Below are 20,460 nucleotides of genomic sequence, written 5' to 3' on the forward strand. Positions count from 1 at the left end.
TCTTCCCTGGAAACAATGGAGGTCCTATTTCTGCAATTATCTCCTCACTATACAGACCCCTGATTTTACTCCAGCAATGGGGGGGACTATATTGCTTCACTGCTTGGGCCCTGAAAACCAAAGAATATATACCCATTTGCCATTCCTACCATCTTGGAAGGGGATGCCAATGCTTATGCAGCTGCGCTTCAAGCCTTAGTTGATCATTTCAATCCTACTTTGAATGTGACAAGTTCTATTCTAGATTCCAACTGCCTGGTGAATGTATAATTAGAAGGCATTTTTAGAATAGGTTTATGCTACAAATGTAAATCACTTTCAACCCTTCATTTATTTTCATCCATTACTGAACGCTTAAATTGTGTGTATTAAAGAAAGGATATGGGGTTGCAGTCTGTTTGCTAGCTTAGTTCCTGACACCAGGGAGCCTGTTTAGACAGTCACTCCCAACAAGGTGAAGCATCAAGTTGTTCCTTAAATTCTCATATATGGATTTTGATTCTGGAACGGTACAGATTTGAGTGGTGAAACTGCCACTTCCTGACCAGAATTTGTGTGATAGAAACTGTAGTGACGCCTCCGCACTTTGTTTTCTCTTTCATTGGTTCTGCATCACAGCATGGGTACAGAAAGCCCCTTGACCCTCCTTGTAAACTGATGTCAGCGCCACCAAACCTGTCTCAACAGCAGCTGGTTTCTAGCAGGAATTTTTGGTGTGACGTGCTTTAGAGTTAACTGAGCACTGCAAAGGGAAATTGTGGGACTGTTTGGGGAAGCTTGAACTGAACTGGGATTGGAAAGCAATGCAAGGTTAAACTGAACTTGTTTTTTCTAAGTATCCCTGCATGTCCCTTTCTGTCAGCCCATTACTCACAACTCCTGAGCCTCTCCAGCCCTGAGTGGTCTTTGTATGTACTCTCTGTTCCGTACCTGAGTGCAATCAGTCTGTATCCCCAATAGTACTGGTGATCAGAACTCTTAGGACAGCCGTAAACTGCTTCATACTGTGCGGAGAGAGAGAGAGAGAGGATGCATATTCACTGGATTAGGAAAAGATCTCATTTTGGGGGCAGGGGCAAGGGCAGACCTCCCCCCCCCATTATTTCCTGCACCGGGTCATTTTGATAACAACCCATTCACCCAACATTATGAATTAAGGCACAATCTGAATACTGTTTGAGAACCAGTTGCAGGGAAGCAAGAGCATGAGAGGGGGCATGCATTCAACTCTTGTTGGTGGGCTTCCCAGAGACATCTGGTGGGTCACTGTGGGAAATGGGATGCTGGACTGGATAGGGCTTGGGACTGATCCAGAGTGCTGTTCTTCTGTTCTTACGTTCACTCTGAGATATTGTGTGTTCCAAGTACATCACTGAATGTGTGCAAAACTGACATTTTTCTGCAGAGATAAGTCAGTGTTGTCAGAGTTTTCTTAAGACTTCTGTCAGTTTAGCATCGTGCTCCTCAATGGTTTTGCCATACACTAAAATGTCATCCTGAAAGTAAGTGATACCATCTGTAGTTCCAAAAATTGCATGCATCAGTCTTTGAAATACCGTAGTTTCAGAGGCTAATCCAAAGGGCAGAATTTGAATTGAAAAGACTCTCTGGGGTAATGAAGGCTGTGTATTTGCAAGAACCTTTGAGCAGAGGAATTTGATGATAGGTCAAAGACAAGTTGTGAACATGGAGGCCTCTTTCAGAGTAAGCAGCATTTCATTGATATGGGGTAATGGATGACAATCTACCACCATACTGGGAGTTCACATCTTTTAAATCTACACATACTCAAGGTCTACACCTACATCTACACACATTTGATTTCCTCACAAGAACAATGGGAGATACCCATTCTGATGAATCAATAGGCTCTATGATGTCAGCATGCTGTATTCTTGAAAGCTCCTCTTTAAGTCATTGGCACAATGCTATGGGTACATTCCTCACTTTGTGTTGCAAAGGTATTACATCTGCCTTCATCTTAATTTTATGTTTGAAGTGTATAGCAGTGCCAGGAGAATCAGCAAAAAAATCCGAGAAATCAACAATCATATCAGCATATGTAATACGGGCGCCATCATCTGTAATACGGGTTCTGTGTTATTTGGGTCTAACACTCTCCATGTTGAGACTCCTTTTTGTGACACATACACTTTCCCTTCTGCAGTACATCCTTTTTTTCAGCAGTGAAGTATCCATTTATGGCAGTAGAGAAAACTCCACATCCCCATGAATGGATATGGCTGCAGGTGCAGATCTGATGTAGTAAGGAGTTTCTTGTAAAGTAGATGGGAAATGATAGTGTATAAAGAACCAGAATCAGCCAGCATCTGCGCTTCATAGCCATTACGTTTTACTTGACAATGTGGAGAAGCAGTCTCTGAATCTCTCACACTTAAAATGATGTCAGGAAGCTATTCATCTACCTCATCCTTATAATATGGTGAATCAGTAATGGAGTGGACAGTAGACTTGCAAACCAAAGTGTCCCCTTTTCTTGCACCTGTTGAGAGTGACCTTCCGTGCAGGACAGTGAGCAAAAGCAGCTTTATGGACAAAGTCTCCACATCAGTAGCAGTGGTAGTTCTTTCTTTCTTGTGCTGCCATTTTCTGGGGCAGTGCCATATGAGAAGATTGGGATTATAAGAATTTAGACTGAAAAGCCTGGATTTCCGGAAGTTGGTTTTGGGGGACCAAACAGAGGGATTTGGCACAGTGAAGAGCATTTTCCACCATCCTAGCCACCTCTGTAATTTTATCCAAGGTACGTTTCCACTCCAGTAGCAGTTTTTCATGCAGATTGGAGCAGGTTGTTTTCATAACAATCTGATCCCTGATCATTTACTGATCAGTAAAGCTGGCAGACTCACAGGTTACACTTAAGGCACGTAATGCTGTGATATTCTGATCGATAGATTCACCATGTGCGCTTATGATGTGCACATGCATGCACTGACATGCGCATGCATGTGGGGTAGTTCCAGTCACTTTGGACCGGGAAAGGAACAGGGCAGCAGGGAGGTACACTGCTGCCCTGCCAGACATGTTTTTAAGAGAACGCCAGAGGAGGAAATGTGATTGGGTGGGTGGGGAGTTAAGTGCACCTTCCCCTGCCTTTAAAGGTGCCCCCCTCAAAGGTGGGGGGGGCAGTTCTGTGCACATCCCTATGAGGCACCAGGGAGACACTTGGTCCAAGAGCACTCCAAAGCCATGAACCTGTTCTCTCTGGGGGAGTGTAACCTCATCCAGAACAGGAAGTTCTATCCTGTCTTGCACATTACAACCCCCAACAATGAGCACCTCTGTCTTGCTTGGATTCAGCTTCAGTTTATTATCCCTCATCCAGTCCATTACTGTCTGTAGGCAGGTATTTAAGGGGCTAACACCATTTCCAGGTAATGATGACAAGGAAAAATAGATCTGGGTATCATCACCATATTGATAACACAAACACACCATATTGATAACACAAACACACACACACTCACTACAAGATCCCCACAGGGACAAAAAGGTGGAGTCAGAAAGGAAAGGGAGGGGAAGGAGAAGGAGAAAAATGGAGTTGTTTCTGCATAAAACTTAGTTAAACAAATGTAAGATTACTTTGTGTTCACCAGGGAAGCAGCTATAAAACACCTTGCTTCCAAGAAACTATGAGGAGGTCTGCATCCTTAAATCCCTTTAGAAGCTGGTGTAAAGAAACTGTTAGAGGTTGTTGATTTTTACCCACAATAGGTAAAACAGCAGAGCACTAAGGAATGAGCACACACTCCAGTTACAGAGTAGGTAGCAGAGGATGGTTTGGATATTGCAGCTGTTTAGAGAAAACACATGGAGATCCTTGTGTGACTAAACACTAAATATTTATTGGTTAAATACACTTAGATAGGAAAGACCTATCTCTAATCTAAAGGACTACATAGTGGATAGGTAAGGAGAGAGAGAGAGATGTTTCCATCTGCTCTCTAGGAGGAAAGGAAGGATTGTGACTCAGCACAGGAAGTGCTGCAGAGTCAGTTCAGGGGTCATAGAGTAGGGACAGATAGGGAGACCCTGACTCACTGTCTCTACTCCCAATGCCCCTAGTGGTCATTAGGACAGTTGGTGCAAAAGGTCGATGCACTGGAAGTTCATCTCCAACAGAAACAGACATCATCTCAGCGTCCACATGATCTGGAATAAGAGCCCAATCATTTTGTCCATGCCCATGTTCAGATACAATTTCTCCTTTTTAAAAATCAGAAGTGGGAAGTTCTTATCATGAAAGCCTAAGAGATAATTGCTGGACAGTGACACTGAAATAATTGTGGGCATTACACTTGTTCACTTCGTCTTCTTGAAGGAATATAAACCTTTACCAGTTTGCAGCAGGCCTTGCTAAATCCAACCAGTCAAGGTTAATGCAGATCCTTGAACCAGTGTATATAATTCCAGTGCAGAGAATTCCTGGAAATTGTAGCATGGCCTGCTTTGTTAAACCAACAGTGCAGAAACATTCAGCAATCAGAGGAGATGCACTAAAGTGTCCCCTGCTGCTGCCGCTGCTGCAAAGCTCTCAATAGCAAATCATACCACTTCAGCAGTAGCACACCAAGTTTGGGTGCATTATAGTTATGTAATCACAGCCAGACAAAAGAGGTCCTCTGCTAATATAAATAACAAACAAAGGGTAGGAGAAAGCAAAACACAGAAAAAGCAAAGATGAGAGGGGCAACAAAAGTGTTAAAACTTGCCATCCTATCCCCAAACACCATTCACAGTGGCAAATCTGCCCAGCACTTGAGATATAAACCAGAATTTTAAGGTGTTAAAAGAATGGAGAACAGAATGGATTCATCTTCCAGACAACAGTCACAATTGCTCTAGAAAATCAGTATTTTAAAAGACATTTTATGGAATTAAGGTTAATCTTCCCAGTCTCTTACTAGACTCAAGCCTATAATGACTGGCTGTTGTGCAATTGGTAATTCTCATTTATCAAAAATAATACAATTCTGGTGGAAAGTGATTCAAAAACATGTCCTATTCATGTTTTTCTATTTTAGCTTTATATTTTAATTGTGTATTTTTATAGTCTTTTAAAAAATTTTTTTTCTGTGAACTGCCTTGGGATTGTTTTAATGAAAGGCAGTACATAAATTTAACAATAAATAAAAATAAAAATAGTAGGCAAGGAATGGGGGCTCCAACATCAATACCACACAATACATACATACATACATATTTATTTATTCATTTATTTGAATTTATATACCACTTAGTATAAAAATCTCTAGGAGGTTTACAAAATTAAAACATACAATATAACACATTTAAAATTCGTAAGATAAAAATTATAGAAAAAAACATGTTTAAAACACATTACAATTTTAAAATACAATCTCAGTTGAAGGCCTGGGAAAACAAGTGCATCTTCGGGATCCTCCTAAAAGCAAACAAAGAAGGAGATGCTCTAATTTCAGCAGGGAGCACGTTCCAAAGCCCTGGGGCAGCCACAGAAAAGGCCCGGACCTGAGTTGCCACCAAACGAGTTTGCAGCACCCATAGTCGGACCTCTCCAGACCTCTCCAGATGATCTTGATAGGCAACAGGGTTCACAACAGAGAAGGTGCTCTCTTAAATACCCTGGGCCTTAGCCGTTAAGGCCCTTATAGGTAATAACTTCAATGAAACGCTGGCTGGGGAGGGGCACGCCTCATGGTCCCAGCTGGTGAACTTGCCAGTGGGATGTGTGTGTGTGTGGGGGGTCAGGAGCAGTGAGGTAATCGGGGATAGGAGGTGCCTTGGGAGCTCTCAGCGAAACATTGTCTGGGATGGATCCATAGTGGCCACTCCCCCTGCATCCCCATCAGATGTAGGGGGCATGATCAGAGCCCGGATGGGTCTATTCAGGCCTGTTGCCAAGTTTCCCCACCCCAGTCAGTGGTTTGTTAAAATGCTGACTGGGAGCTTCTTTCTCTGCAAGGCTGACTGAGAAGGGAAACTTTGCAATGGGGCTGAATAGCCCTGTCCTGGTACAGACCATGCCCCATGCGTCTGAGGTGGATACGGGGGTGTGGTGTGGGCATGCACACACTATTCTGCATGAGCGTTATAGTGTGAAGGGAGCCATTGGCAGGACCTTGTCTCATAGCCACCGATAAGCTCCCTACGTGCCTGGTAACTGTAGCTCCTATTTTTTAAGAGCACTTCATTGGCCAGAGGGAAGGAGTTGAATTTGGGAGAGCTATGTTCATACTTTGCCTCTGCCATAGGTTTATTGCATGGTCTTGGGCAAGTCACTCCCAGCCTCAGTTCCACACATGCAACACAGTTACAATTGTGATCTACCTCACAAGGTTGCTGTGAAGATTGTAAAGCATTTGGAAGAATCTTCAAACAGGCACTACTAATGGCTAGTAGCTGTAGTAGGAGAACCACGCAAACTTCCTTTACCACTCATAGCACTCTTGTGAGCACCGCCTTTTAAATCCCCCTTTTTCCTTTCAGTTTTTCCTCATTGTAAATTCCCAGCACCTTAGGTTTTAAGCATTAGGTTTCTACACAAAGGGGTTAAATGCCACATGCTGGCCCACAACCGTTTCTTAAGAATCTGGCAAGATTAGTAACCCATCATTGTTTGTAGATTATGATCATTCTTTTCTGTAAATGAAGTTTAGAAGTCATTAAAAGATTTGTCAGCTGTGACTTATGAGCCTTTCTTGCTGCAGTGAAGTAAAGCAGTGACAAATTCCCTCCACTGCTGTATCATCTGTTATGTGTTAAAAGTTGCAGGGTTCCAATTACTGGGGACCTATACAGTCTATAAATGAAAAGCAACTCAAATATCCTCCATGGTTGCCCTGAGCATTAGTCAGACCTGGTGTTTTGTTGGCATGTAGTGTCAGCCTGAGGGCTATTTGGTAAGAAGAGAGCAGTATTCATTTGGGATACACAGTCCTATGCATGGGAAGTATGCATGGGATGTATACTGCAAGCAGTATTCCACTGGAGGGATGGCATATAAATATTTCAATCAATCAGTCAGTCAGTCAATCAATAAAGTGTAGCAACTACTGGCACACCAGCACTCTAGTCCTCTTGAATCAAGTCACTTCACTTTCCTTGACATGAGTTTCATTTTTGCCATGCACATTGTCTCAGTTCTTTGTATGGGGTATGCTTCGCTGTGTGGATGTCTCTATGTACTGGCTTGGGGGTGGAGTCATGTTTGTCTGCTCCTTATTTTCTGCCTTGAATTCAGACTGAGAGGTTCTCCCTCTCTCTGCATAACAAACTGTTAGCCTCATGCCTTTTATAACATGGACAGTAAGCATTTTATTGGCCACAATACATTTGCAATTCCAGAAGATAATACAGCATTTAAGGGCTAAGAAGCCTTCAGCATAGTCCCCCCCCCCATAGCCTTTGTTTCAGTTAGTACTAAATATCAAACTCTTGTTTCTCAGTTAAAGTTGACTTCCTGTTCAATTACATTTAGAGGATAAGTAATTTCTCTGCAACTTTGGGTTATGGGCCCAGTTGTGAAGCAACAAATTGTGAGATAACAAACAGTTTGTAGGCAAGAAAGCTGGACAAGATGACTACTTTTGCATCTGTGGGGAGACATCCCATTGATGATTTGATGTGTGATTGAAATGCAAACTGACCTTGCAAAGGGATTTGGAAGACAGCATTTTGAGACAGAAATACCCAAATATCTTTGGGAGCTCAATGCAATTCCAAAGCTCTTGCTAAAAGCCATGGTATAAATTGTGTGGAGAAGCTTTTTGAGAAGCTGGTTAGGAAAGTTCTGAAATTACACAGGTGTTTCTTTCCAAAGGTTTAGAAAGAATTTCTTGACTTGTTCAGGGGTCTTTTGAAGAGCTATTTTGTTTTTCTTCTGATTTTTATGAGTTATAGTAGTGTATAGATTTTGTTGCCCAAGTTGAGCATTCTAATGTAATTTAAGCCACAATGTAATTTGGTGGGACATGATGTCTAAGCCAGTGGTTCACAACCTTTGGCATTGCAGGGACAGGTCATCCACATGGGACTACAGGAGACAAAAGGAGGGGGGTGGGGAATACCTCTGTCAATCTATTGACATCCCCAGGAATCTTAGTTGTTTCTCTCTTTCTTGTAACCGTGATCCATGGTTTTGCACTTTCTTAAATGCAATGATGATAAATCTCAACAATTCTGAACAGTGGGCTGATTTGTTTGGGCTACGGCTCACTCCACTTCAGTTAAATGAACATTTGAAGCTGTTCCATAGTACCAAGGCAGTTCATTGGTCTATCTTGCTATCTCAAATGACCTGTGGTCACTGTTCCATGGGGAGGGAGTGTTTTTATTGAAAGATTGCTTGAATCCACAAATGAGTTGTGCTGCTGTGCTAGTGCCACAGGGACAGGCTCACACCCGCTGCAAAATGCTCAAATAACTGTGCCAAAAAATTAAGTGTCGTTGTTGTTCATCATTCTCTTCACTCTTTCAACTTGTTTATGTGGGGCTTCAGGGGAAAAACAGTGGGTTGGGTGGCAGTGCCCCAAGAGTGGTGCACCCAGATTCCAAATAGGGCAAAGGGCTGGTTTCTTAGGAATTTTTGAGGTTTACGCGTCTTTAAGAATTTCCCCCATAGGGAATAATGGAGGTATCAGCAGCCCCATAACTCCACCTGGGGGGCACTGGGATGGCCCGAAGCAAGTGGTGGTGTAGTGCACAGAGGGTGCCAACCACCCCCCCTGGATTGCTAACCTATTGGGGTACGGAGCTTTGTTGTTTCTGAGGTGTTGAGTTCTCTGGTAGCAAATGAGATTTTTAATGAAAAACCATGAATCTACTCTCATATGCTACTAGAGAATCTACTCTCAGAACACCTCTAGAACAACAAAACCCTGTACTTCATGGGTTGGCAACCCATGTGAGTGGTTTAATACCTTGCCTAAAGAATATAACGTAAATTTTCTGCAAATTAAAGAAAATGTGATTTTGAGATTTGTGCAGGAGCATTTGCAAGAATTTAATTTGAAAGGGCAAACAGAAAAGGAGGAATCAGTTAAAAATCAAGCCTACAAAGTTGCTGATGGTAGGCAATGTTTTATATGTGGTAGTACCTTGCATTTAAGGAATGCATGTCCTATTAAAAAGCAAGAGAATTATTCACAGCAGGGAAAAGGGAATAAGACTTAATTTCAGAAAAAATAACTTGCTAATTGAGTTTCTTTGAAACTCAGTTGCCACATGCTTGTCATCAGTAAAAGAGATGAGTCCCATTTTTGTCTTAACGAATGTTTTTTATTCTGTTGTAAACTGCCCAGAGATGAGAGTTTTGGGCAGTATAAAAATGTTTTAACAAACAAACAAATAAATAAATAACTGGAACTGGGAGCCCAGAAATATTTATATGTCACTTTTCAACAAAAAAAGTGTCCAAAGCAGTTACATAGAGAAATAAAAAATAAATAAATAAGATGGATCTCTGTCCCTGAAGGGCTCACAATCTAAAAAGAAATATAAGATAGACACCAGCAACAGTCACTGGAGGTACTGTGCTGGGGGTGGAAAGGGCCAGTTACTCTCTCCATGCTGAAAAATAAAAAAGATAATCACCATGTTAAAAAGGCACCTCTTTGCCCAGTTAGCAGGGCGGCGATGTTACCGTGACTTTACTTTGGGAGGCTGAGTGAGTGTTCATATATGGCCAGATTTACCCCAAAGTCTGTGCGATATTTCAGAAAGCACTCCACACATGATTCAGATTTTCCCTCCATATTGGAACCTGGCCCAATTTATGTCCTGGGCTTATTATTTTTTTTAATCCTCTTTTTGTGTTGGAGTATTTGTTATGCTCCAGACTCACAGCAAAGCCTCATGATAAACCCGAGGTAAAGCTTGCTGTCGGAAAAACCTCCAGGTGAATGAGACAGGGGCCATGTGGTGCTTTCAGATCAGAATTAGTTTCTTATTGGCCCTCTGGATGAGACCATTGTCTTGACCAGGGGAGCAGCAGAATCTTCAGCAGTACAGAAAGAAGTTTCACATTTCCATGAGGTAACAAACAACTTTGTACAAAGGAGTCTTGATATAGTTACTTACAACTGAATACAGAACACAAAGCCTTGCTTATAGTGACAGCAAGAACTAATGGTTGTCCTGTGCCCATGGTTGCTGCTGAAAAATCCATGCCCATGAGGACAATTTGCCTCACCCTCAGGGAAGGACTGACAGAGCATATGCTTTGCATGCAAAAGGTCCTGGGATCAATTTGCTGCACTTCTACATAAAAGGGCCTCAGCTAGTGGGGCTTGGAAGACTTCTCTCTGAATCCCTGAAGAGCTGCTGCTTGTCAGAGCAGACAATACTGAGCTAGAGGGTCCAATGGTATGACTCAGTATAAGGCAGGTTCAAGCAGCTCCCACGTGGATGGAAGAACGTTGAAGATGCACTTCAAACAGGCATGTTTATACGATGAACTGATGAGATATGGCAGCGGAGCAGGACTAGGTGGCACAAAACAAGCTGCAGGGAGAAGCCTGCTGCTCCCTCGGCTATTGTACACAATGTGTGCATGCGTGACATCAGGTCAATTCACCGTTTTGAAATAACATCTACTGGAATAGTGAGAAAGGCCTTCTGGGCTCCTCCAAAGGAGCTTTTTTCTCCCTTCCCAAAAGAAACAGCATCTTTTAAAAGATGCTGCTGTTTTGTCTGTAAATTCTTAGAATTTTTTACTTGTGTTTTTGTTCTAGAAGACTTTTTTAAAAAAATAACTGTTGTTAGTCTCCTTGGGGATCTTTTGTGACCAAGAGGTGGGGTATGAAACAGTGTAAACAAAGAGAATGCACAAGGTATGTGGATTCACATTTTTCATAAAAGGTTTGAGATACATTTGTATGTCTCCTTTCACTTATACACAAGTGCAAAGACATGATATTACTCATGACATTAGAATCTCATTATCAGTAGGGATGTGCATGGAACCACGGAGGTGTGGTCCGGCACTGGGGGGAGTGTGTCTTTAAGGGGGGCGGTAGTACTTCCCCCCACCACCGCCGCTCTTCCCCCTCTGGCGCTGGACTTTCCAAAAACGTTCTTGGGACGGCAAAGTTCCTCCCTGCCCCCCCTGCCCCCATTGTTGTCTGCAAAGGGTTAAAGTAGAAAAAGCTGGCAGCGCGCATGCGCCCTTCACGGTGCACGCGCTTGTCTTCGCCGCTGGCGCACGCGCGCCACATATATCACAATGACATATGCGACGCACGCGCGCCAGCAGCGGAGACGAGCACGTGCCGCGAAGGACGCATGCGCGCTGCCAGCTTTTTCTACTTTAACCCTTTGCAGACAACGACGGGGGCAGGGGCAGCAGGGAGGAACGCTGCCGCCCCAAGAACGTTTTTGGAAAGTCCAGCACTGGAGGGGGAAGAGCGGCGGGGGGGTAAGTACTACCACCCGCCCTTAAAGACACACTCCTCCCCCCTGCCGGGCCGCCAGAATTCCAGATCGGAGGCCTTTTCCATGACCCCGGACCGGTCCGTGCACACTACTAATTACCAGAGTTTTACTTGGAAACTCATAGGCATTCACATTCAAGTGGAAAATTGCTAATTATTATTTTTTAGTTTGGCTGATTGCTCATAATGGCACAGACCAGACCAGAAGTACGTAAGAACAAAAAAATGCTGTCTTGGAGGTGTTCACTTCACTCCTATGGAGATGAGGCCAATACATTTTGTCCATCTGGGATGTTAGGTCACTTATGGGTGTCAGTTTGGCTCAGTTCTCATTGAGATCATAACATGCTGTGCCATTTCACATGGCAGGTATTGTAGACACATATGACTGAATAGAAAAAGGAAAATGAACATCTCAGGAAGAAGGGTTCTCGTTTTCTGCATGGAAGATTCTTATTTTTTATACAGAGAAACAGTTATGTGAGCCTCTGCCTGCTATCTGAACTGATGTGGTCCAGACACAAGGTTACCACCTTAGTGAGAATTAGGTCTTTGTGTCATTGTAATATATCTGTTTACTTTACACCCTTAAATAACTCCTTATGTGCATCCAGACATGTGTGTGTGGTGGGGGTGGGGTGGGGCGGGATGAACTGCTACTGAGATTCACATGAGCATGTATACAGTCAGCACCATATTCCACAGAAGACCACCTTCTGCAATAGTCAGACCTAATATGGAAGACTGTGTCCAGATCTGGACACCACACTTTAAGAAGGCTGTACAACCAGGACAAGTTCTAGGACACATCCTGGAATGAAAACACAGGAAGTGTGTATTTTGTGCAGAAACATTAGTATGGAAAAGAAAGAAAGAAAAAACTATAATGAAATAAACCAAACAAGAGTTTAGGTCTGGATGCAGTATTCAGTAAGGCTGGGCATAAGTTTCTTCAAACCATAGGATAATTCATCCAGTTAGCAGCCAGGACTCAAGTGCAAAAACGTTTTGTGGATGTAAACATTATAGGCTGCAGCAGTTTCACTTTTGAAGTCTCTGTAGCTACTAGGAAATTTTATTCTTGTTTTATTTTCATGGCCATATACTGCATATTTTATGACTGTCAAAGAGCTCAAAGCAGAAGTAGTCTGTCTTGACACTACTGCTCCACAATTATTCACTCTAACAGTAACAGTTATTGGGAGAGCTAAAGAAGAATGATTTCAGTTTTCTAACCTTGAGCTCCTTTGCCCTCTTTGGGCAAAAACCGGTGTGCTCATGTTATTTTCATGTATATGATTGAACTGATCATATGTGAAAAAGAGCTGCAGAATTATCATATCTATTGATTTTGTACAACCAGTCAGAGTAAAAAAAAAATGTAATTGAGCTAAAAACTAGGGTTGACCCTGGTTTTCATTTCCCCCCTCTACTACCTTAATGTTAATGCAGAAATTGTTTGTTTTTTTTAAAGAACAAAACTAGATGAAACATTACGTGCATCCTTGTCTAGTTGCAGGCTTGTTTTCGCTTTAAAACAGCAGTCAGGTTGGGACCCAATTCAGATCAGGACCATAGAGTGGAGGTAGGAAATGTTTAACTCTTTACCTCCCTCCATTTTCCTATCATAAATCCCTCCCACAGCTAGAATGAGCTCTATAATTCCCCCCTCTCCATAGCAGCTTTGAAGGAGGAGGATTTCAGTTGGAAAGAGCGTCCTTACTATGGTCTATGATGCTATGGTCCTGATCTGGATCAGGCCCCACCTAGCTGCTGTTTTAAATGGAAAAGTCTATAAAGATATGATGCTGCATGTATGTCACATTGGCCCTAAGATGGGTGATAAAGCAAGATAATTGTTGGTACTCTGCAAGGCAAAGCACCTGTTGACCCTACCTTGCCCTGCCTGACTAGGGATAAGCACAGCTAAAGCTGATTGGTGCACTATTGCTGGTTTCTGCTTTATAATTGGTTCACCTTGTCTACCAATGGCTAAGTTTTAGTCTGCTTGTACTATGTTTGGTGTATACCATGAAACTGTGGCCTCTAATAGGCTCTATACTCAATCCTATAGCCTGTATGTAAACAGTATAAAAGACTCTTGCCAAGTGCCTGTGTGTTCTGATCAATACAAGCTTGAACCTGATGAATGGTGATGGCCTCTGCTCATTAAATAAACCCAGAATTCCCAGAATTTCTCCATCAGTCCCCACTGTAGAGACCCACTATAGCCTCTCCCTCCTGCCATTTGAGAACCTAGGGCATCCAAACCTCCTCAACCTAGAAACAAAGTTTCCATTGGGGCTAAAATGAAATAAGGTTTGGGAACATCAGGCATTGGGTAGGTGATACTGAATAAGTAGAGGGCATGTCAGCAATTGCTAATCCAAATGTTACTCCTCTCTTTCCCCTCCCAACTGCCCTCTGTACTGTGATAAATCTTGGCAAGGCCAGCATCACTGTAGTCAGCTATCCACAGATTCTGAGCTCTGGTCCTGATGCTATCGACTTTTCAGGATTGTAGAAAATTATCCCTTGTAGCTTTCCCAGACAGCAGGCTTTACTGTGAGGTTTTACTTCGAGTTCGAAGTTGCAAACAAACAAACCCAAAACACCTACCTAATGCAAAAAATGGAATTTTTTTTAACCCCGATATAAATTGGGCTACGCTCTAACATGCAATGAAAAACCTGAATTGTGTGTGAAGTGCTACCTGATAGCTTGCAGTGACTTTGGGGTAAATTTGGCCAATATGTGAATGCACACCTCCATTCTGGAGGAAATGCGAACTGAAAGCTGGTGTGAAAAACTTCATGGGGCAGGGGAAGTGAGAAGTACTTCAATGACCCCCTCTTAGCACTTCTAGATACTTTATTTTATAGAACAGGCCCCTACTGTAGAGCAAACCATTTTAGACAGTGATATATTTATATACCACCTGACTCCAAGGCTAGGCAGTTCACAATAGTCAATACAATAAAAACACAATAAAACAAATTGTCTCAGAATCCAAATCCCTTCCCTCGATAACAGCTTCCTTGGGGTAAAGAGAAGCTTAGCCCTTCTCCCCAAGCATTCGTTGTGGGATGAGTAAACATCATCATCATCATCATCATCATCTTCCTCAAACTGAACTTCACAGTGCTCAGTGGCTGATATCCTGAATAAATTAGTCAATGGGCATCCCATTGAAATTAATAAAACACATTAGTTATGACTAACAAGTTCTATTAATTTCAACAGGACTTCCGTTGATGAATTTAGTCAGGAAGTCAGCCAGTGTAATTTACATATATCACCTTAGTAATCCTTATAGAACCTTATAAGACAAGTCAGAGACGTTTCAGTGCCTACACAATGTAATAATTCAACTAAATGAATGCACATTTAAAATGTCCTGTTATATAGAACTGAGTCTGGGAGGCAAAGAAGGAATGACAATAAGCTGGTTGGGTCATATCTTCCTATCTGTTTCTCAAATCCTGCATTTTGTCCCTAGGTTCTTTGGGATTTCATTGGTCTCAGCAGGCATGCCTTATTTTCCAGGGACTCTTAAAACTCTGATTGCTTTTAAATCTTGCTCATTCAGATCTTAAATTCTTCAGAGTGAACATAATATGAAAAATAATAATTCAGTAGTCATCCAGTGTACAGAGTACCCACTGCGAACAGCAGGAGAGATCTCCGCATGGAAGAAATGCACAGGTTGAACTCAACATATGGAGGTATAGGGATGAAAGGAGATAACTGACAATTGACACCAACTGGCAATAAGAAAAGGGGAGAGCCATGGGGGAGCTGCCATTTGTGCTTTTGTTTAAATGTGGAGTGTTCCACAGGGTGCTGCTGGGTGCCCTCTCTGCTTCACAGTCTCAGGGTTGGTTTCAACATTTCTTCCATTACAAGCATAACTTATGGTTTAAAAACAAACAGCAAACTAATGGGAGCTAAACAGTTCTCCACTAGGTGGCTAACCCTTCCAAACTGGTTTATGTAATTACCAAATATTAAAGAAAATTCAGTGAAGAAGATAATTCCCTCCAACCTGAACTGCTGAATTCAGTCAACTGAAGGAAGCAGCAGCCAACCTGGAAATTGATATGCTATCTCCCTTTCTAATATAGGAAGGCTAAAGGTCTTTATACATAGAGAAGAATAAGGTGGTAGAATCCTGAGGTGGTAGCGTTAGACTGTGCCACTACTTCAGAGCTTGACAATTCCTAGGCACTTGCTTGCCATGGCACCTGAGCCAGGTGATGTACTGGTGCAACCAGGAGGTGGAGGAATGAGCAGGCAAAGCAAGGGCAGGTGGTTTCCCCTTCTCCTGGTTGTTTCAGGCCATCACCTGCCTGAGCCAGACAGATACATCTAGAAAGAGGAGGGAGGAGGGAGATACATCTAAAAGGATGGAGAGTTGGTCTTGTGGTAGCAAGCATGAATGGTCCCCTTAGCTAAGCAGGGTCTACCCTGGTTGCATATGAAAGGGAGACTAGAAGTGTAAGCACTGTAAGGGGATGGAGCTGCTCTGGGAAGAGCAGAAGGTTTCAAGTTCCCTCCCTGGCTTCTCCAAGATAGGGCTGAGAGATATCCCTGCCTGCAACCTTGGAGAAGCCACTGCCAGTCTGTGAAGACAATACTGAGCTAGATAGACCAATGGTCTGACTCACTATATGGCAGCTGCCTATGTTCCTGCCTAGGGAGCAACCTTTCCCATCTTGCTTGCTCAGTCCTCCTCCTGCTTTCCTCTGTTCATTGCCTGCCTGAGTCAGATGGACATGAGCAGAGGAACGATGGACAAGCAATGCAGTGAATCTGCACTGCCTGGAGTAGAAGGCATTGTGTTGGAGGTGAGCAGTGAGTCTGCCCCCACTCATTGAGCAGTGAGCAGTCTGGTTCCTAAATTTTTGGGTTGCCTTCTAGAGTAGAAGAAAATGAGGCCTGCATTAGACGGTGGGTGAGAGATGCAATTCCCAAGGCCCATCTAGTCCAGCATCCTGTTTCACACAGTGGTCCACCAGATGCCTCTGGGGAGCCCACAGGCAAGAGGTATGTGCATGCCCCCTCTCCCACTGTTGCTTTCCTGCAACTGGTATTGAGAGGCATCATGCCTCTGAGGCTGGAGTTGGCCCACAACCTGGTCGAACATTAATAAGAATTGTGCCAAGTAGCTGGACTTGGCATCTGGACCAATGGATTTCTTCATATGCTATATAAGCACTTGTAGGGGTGTGTTGTGCTAGGCAATGATCTATTGTTCGGAGACTATTTGCGAACTTTCCAGTTGTATCCAGAGTGGGTTCAAGGCCTCAGTGTGAATAACAACATCATTATATTATGAGGCTCTACACACACTACTGGCAGCAGCCGATAATCGTCTGGGAGAGCAATCCACCTGCCCAACAGATTGTCTGTGGGGAAGTAAGCTTTTTAAGGCTTCCTCCCCGCTCACTCTCTTGCCCTTTCAAGCTCCTCGTGAGAGAGGGTTCAGAGTGTGGGATGCATCTGGGTCCCATGTACAACTCCCCTTCATGTTCACTGTTGTGCAAGTGGGCAAAATGTCCCCACTCCGCTCACAATCTGGAAAGGTTCTGGAAGAGAGGAAGCACTTAAGGAACATAAGAACAGCCTTGCTGAATCAGACCTAAGGCCTATCTACTAATCCAGCACCCTGTTTCACACAGTGGCCCACCTGATTCCCTGAGAGACCTGTTATATCCAGCTCACACAAGAGATAGGGCCCACAAAGTCCTTTATTATAAGCAGTCTCTTAATATAGTACAGCCATCAGGAGCTGAGCAAGCAGTCAGTCAAGCCCAAGGCAAGACTGCTTTCTCATTGCTCTCTGCTCTTTTTTAATACATTAGATACACTGATCCCTTTTGACTGGTTCTCATACGCAACCCCTTAAAGGAACAGTAATTTAAAATCACATCACCACAAGGCCTCACTACCAGGAGATGAAGATATGCTCCCTCTCCTGCCACTGCTCCACTGCAACTGGTATTTGGAGGTACTCATGGAGGTACCCTATAGCCATCAGGGTTAGTAGCCACTGATAGACTTGTCCTCCATGAATTTGTCTAAGCCCACTTCCAGAGCACAGGCAGAGCAGAGATGTTTTGCCAACTTGCTCCACAGTGCACCTGTAGGGAGACTGGGAGAGATGCATGTGGGTCCTAATTGTGCCCCACAGCCCCTCTTTATTCATGTAGTCGGGATGTGAACCGATTATTTATATTCATAAACAAGTTTGCCTCCCAGTCTCTCTCAAGCTCTATCAGGAACCCAACTCTCATTTCATTGCTTAAAGGAGATGCAGGAGCTTTCAGGCATGTTTTCTCTCCATCAAGTAGAGCCAATTCAATGAAAGAGTCAGAATTTTGGTCATGTCAGGAATAGTTTAAAAGAGATTTGCCCCCCTTTCCAAAAAAGAACTAATGCCATTATTCCACGAGACTTTCCCCCGCATTGTGGAGACTCCAAACTTCTAATTTGTGATGTCTGCAGTAGGCTCTTATCTACTCAAATCTCAGTTTCCATGTTTTATATACAAGTACTAAATCTGCTTAAATACTATCATGCTTTTATTACTCAGTTTCCATAAAAAGCAACTTTATCTTGCAAATGTTAAGTTTAAATGAACAAAAATTGCGACCTCCCCCCTTCACAACCCTGGAGAACTTGACAACCACTCTTCCCTGAATACTAAGTATCACTGCAACTGCTTTCCTTGAAGACATATAAAATTTCTTAATCCACTTCCATATGCATGTCTTCTGTAATTTAAAGAGGTTTCACCATTAAAGGCACAGAGTACCAAAATGTCAAAGCAAGAAGTAAAACATCCAGACACATGACAAAAAGATACTGGGATGCCATCACCAATGCCCAGAGCCTAATTTCATCCTGATCTACATTCTGCCTCCGTGGTGACAAAATCCTCTTTTTCACTGATGTACAATACAACCGTGGCATTGCAAGATTCTGATTATAGATCAGATGCTATGCTATAAATAGCTGGACTCCGATTCATTACAAAAAGCCCCAGTGCTTTTTACCAGGTTCTTTAATCCTCACTTTGCTCAGAAAGACAGAGTGTTCTACGAGAACTTGTTCTAAGAGGAATATAATTTAAATGTCTGCAACTCTTTCCTCCATTATATCTTCTTTATATTTAATACTCTGTGACGTACCCATGACTAATCCCATGGCTTCAGATTATCATGATCAGGTTGTTGTTGTGATGAACAGAAAATGATGAAGAGGTTGCTTGCCATACCAAACGTCTTGTCACCTGAAATGTTTACCAGTGTGTTTGGAGGTGCAAGAAACACTGGTTGACCTAAAGCAATAGCAATAGCAATAGCACTTACATTTATATACCGCTCTATAGCCGAAGCTCTCTAAGCAGTTTACAATGATTTAGCATATTGCCCCCAACATTCTGGGTACTCATTTTACTGACCTCGGAAGGATGGAAGGCTGAGTCAACCTTGAGCCCCTGGTCAGGATCGAACTTGTAACCTAAAGTACTCTAAATCAGTGTTTCTCAACGTTTTTGGAGTAATGGACTGGCACATCCTTTGTGCGCAGTTTCCAGGACTAGCAGTTAGTAAAGGGGTCACCCCATCGCCCCCACCCCCAGGCACCCCCCAAAAAATTTCAAGCTGGTGGGGGCACCACCACTGGGAGCTCTCCAGAGCTCATTTCTAGGCAGGCAGCCCTCGCTGCTGGGATAACACTAATTTAGCTTCCTCGAAATGAACATTATCCCAGCAGCGAGGGCTGCCTGCCTAGAAATGAGCTCTGGAGAGCTCCCAGCAGCGGTGGCCCCCACTGCCTCGAAATTGTTTGGTGGGGGGATTCATTCTTCATGGACCAGCATGGATCGGCACTGAACTCCTCGCGGACTGGCGGTTCACGGACCGGTGGTTGAGAAACACTGCTCTAAATAACCAGCTGTCATGTTCTGTCTGGCCTGAGGCTCTGCATGTTGCTACCCTTTGAGGGCAACTTGCTGTACTGCAGCTTTTAAAGCCTTTAGGCCCTGGGCAAACCTGACCCTGTGGGATCAATCATTTGCTCCCTCATGACAGGAAGAGTACAAAAGATTTCCTGTCTGAGAAGAGAGTTTTGTTTTGAATTGAAAAACTGGTGGTGGAAAGGTGGGATATATACATGCTCTAAATAATACCACACAAGTTCTATCCTTTGAATCCTTAGACTACAGTGAGGGGGAGTGGGGAGAGAGAGACTGTAAGGCAGTGATCTTCACTATTTTCAATCAAGGGCCAACTTGGCAAAAACCCTTTAGTTTAAGAGCCATTTCCCACTGTGCTGACATCTGCACAGTAGTGTGCATTTCCTAGTACAGGGAGGGCCATTAAGAGAGAAGGAGCCATCTTTTAAGAGCTCTATGGAGAAAGCATAGATGGTGCAGGGGCTCAAGAGGGATCCGTTTCCCTTAAAGGAACCCCTGCTTCACAACTGGGCAAAGTGCATCCCTGCATGGTGAGATTGATAATCTCAGCATGGTGCCGGAGAACTGTGCAGAGTTCAACTGAAGCCTCAGACAGGCCCAATAAACAATTAGTCAGAGGGCTGCACTTAGGGTTGATGGGGGCAGCTACTGGCCCCTGGATCCTACAAAGAAGGACACTGCTGTGAAGGGTGGAAAGGGAGGGACAGCTGCTCTCCCTCTGCTAAATATAAGAGGGCCACCACTTCAACAGGTGCCACTTTGCCTAGTGAGCAGGGGTCAGATTACTGGATTGTTTGATGGGTAATATTGTCACAGTTTGTCCCCTAGGACATTTCTGTTCGCCTATGAACAACATCCTGGAATGCATGCCAGATTTTTTTTTGTGGTTCCTGAGAAAAGGCTGGAAGCAGCTGCCTTTTAGCAGTTCCATTTACTTCTCTGTCATGGCCTGGAAAATCAGACATGGAGTCTGATTTTTTTTTTAAAAAAATAAAAAAATAAAAATCTGTTCAGAAACATGTATTACCAATGGCTCTCTCGGGATGG

The 20,460-nt window shown here is 43.3% G+C and overlaps 1 protein-coding gene across 4 annotated transcripts in view; it reads right to left on the reverse strand.

Moving 5' to 3' along the window:
* The window catches only part of RALY (RALY heterogeneous nuclear ribonucleoprotein), a 376,843-nt gene that overhangs the window by 105,348 nt on the left and 251,035 nt on the right, over positions 1–20,460 (reverse strand). For 2 of the 4 annotated variants that reach the window (XM_053248765.1, XM_053248767.1), the window contains exon 3: positions 931–1,004. The exons of the other annotated variants lie outside the window; for them this stretch is intronic. The gene's annotated coding sequence lies outside the window, so the exon portion shown is untranslated. The remainder of the gene's footprint in view (positions 1–930; positions 1,005–20,460) is intronic. 4 annotated transcript variants of the gene reach the window in all.

Source organism: Hemicordylus capensis, chromosome 4 (assembly GCF_027244095.1).
Source record: "Hemicordylus capensis ecotype Gifberg chromosome 4, rHemCap1.1.pri, whole genome shotgun sequence".
Classification (NCBI taxonomy): Eukaryota; Metazoa; Chordata; class Lepidosauria; order Squamata; family Cordylidae; genus Hemicordylus; species Hemicordylus capensis.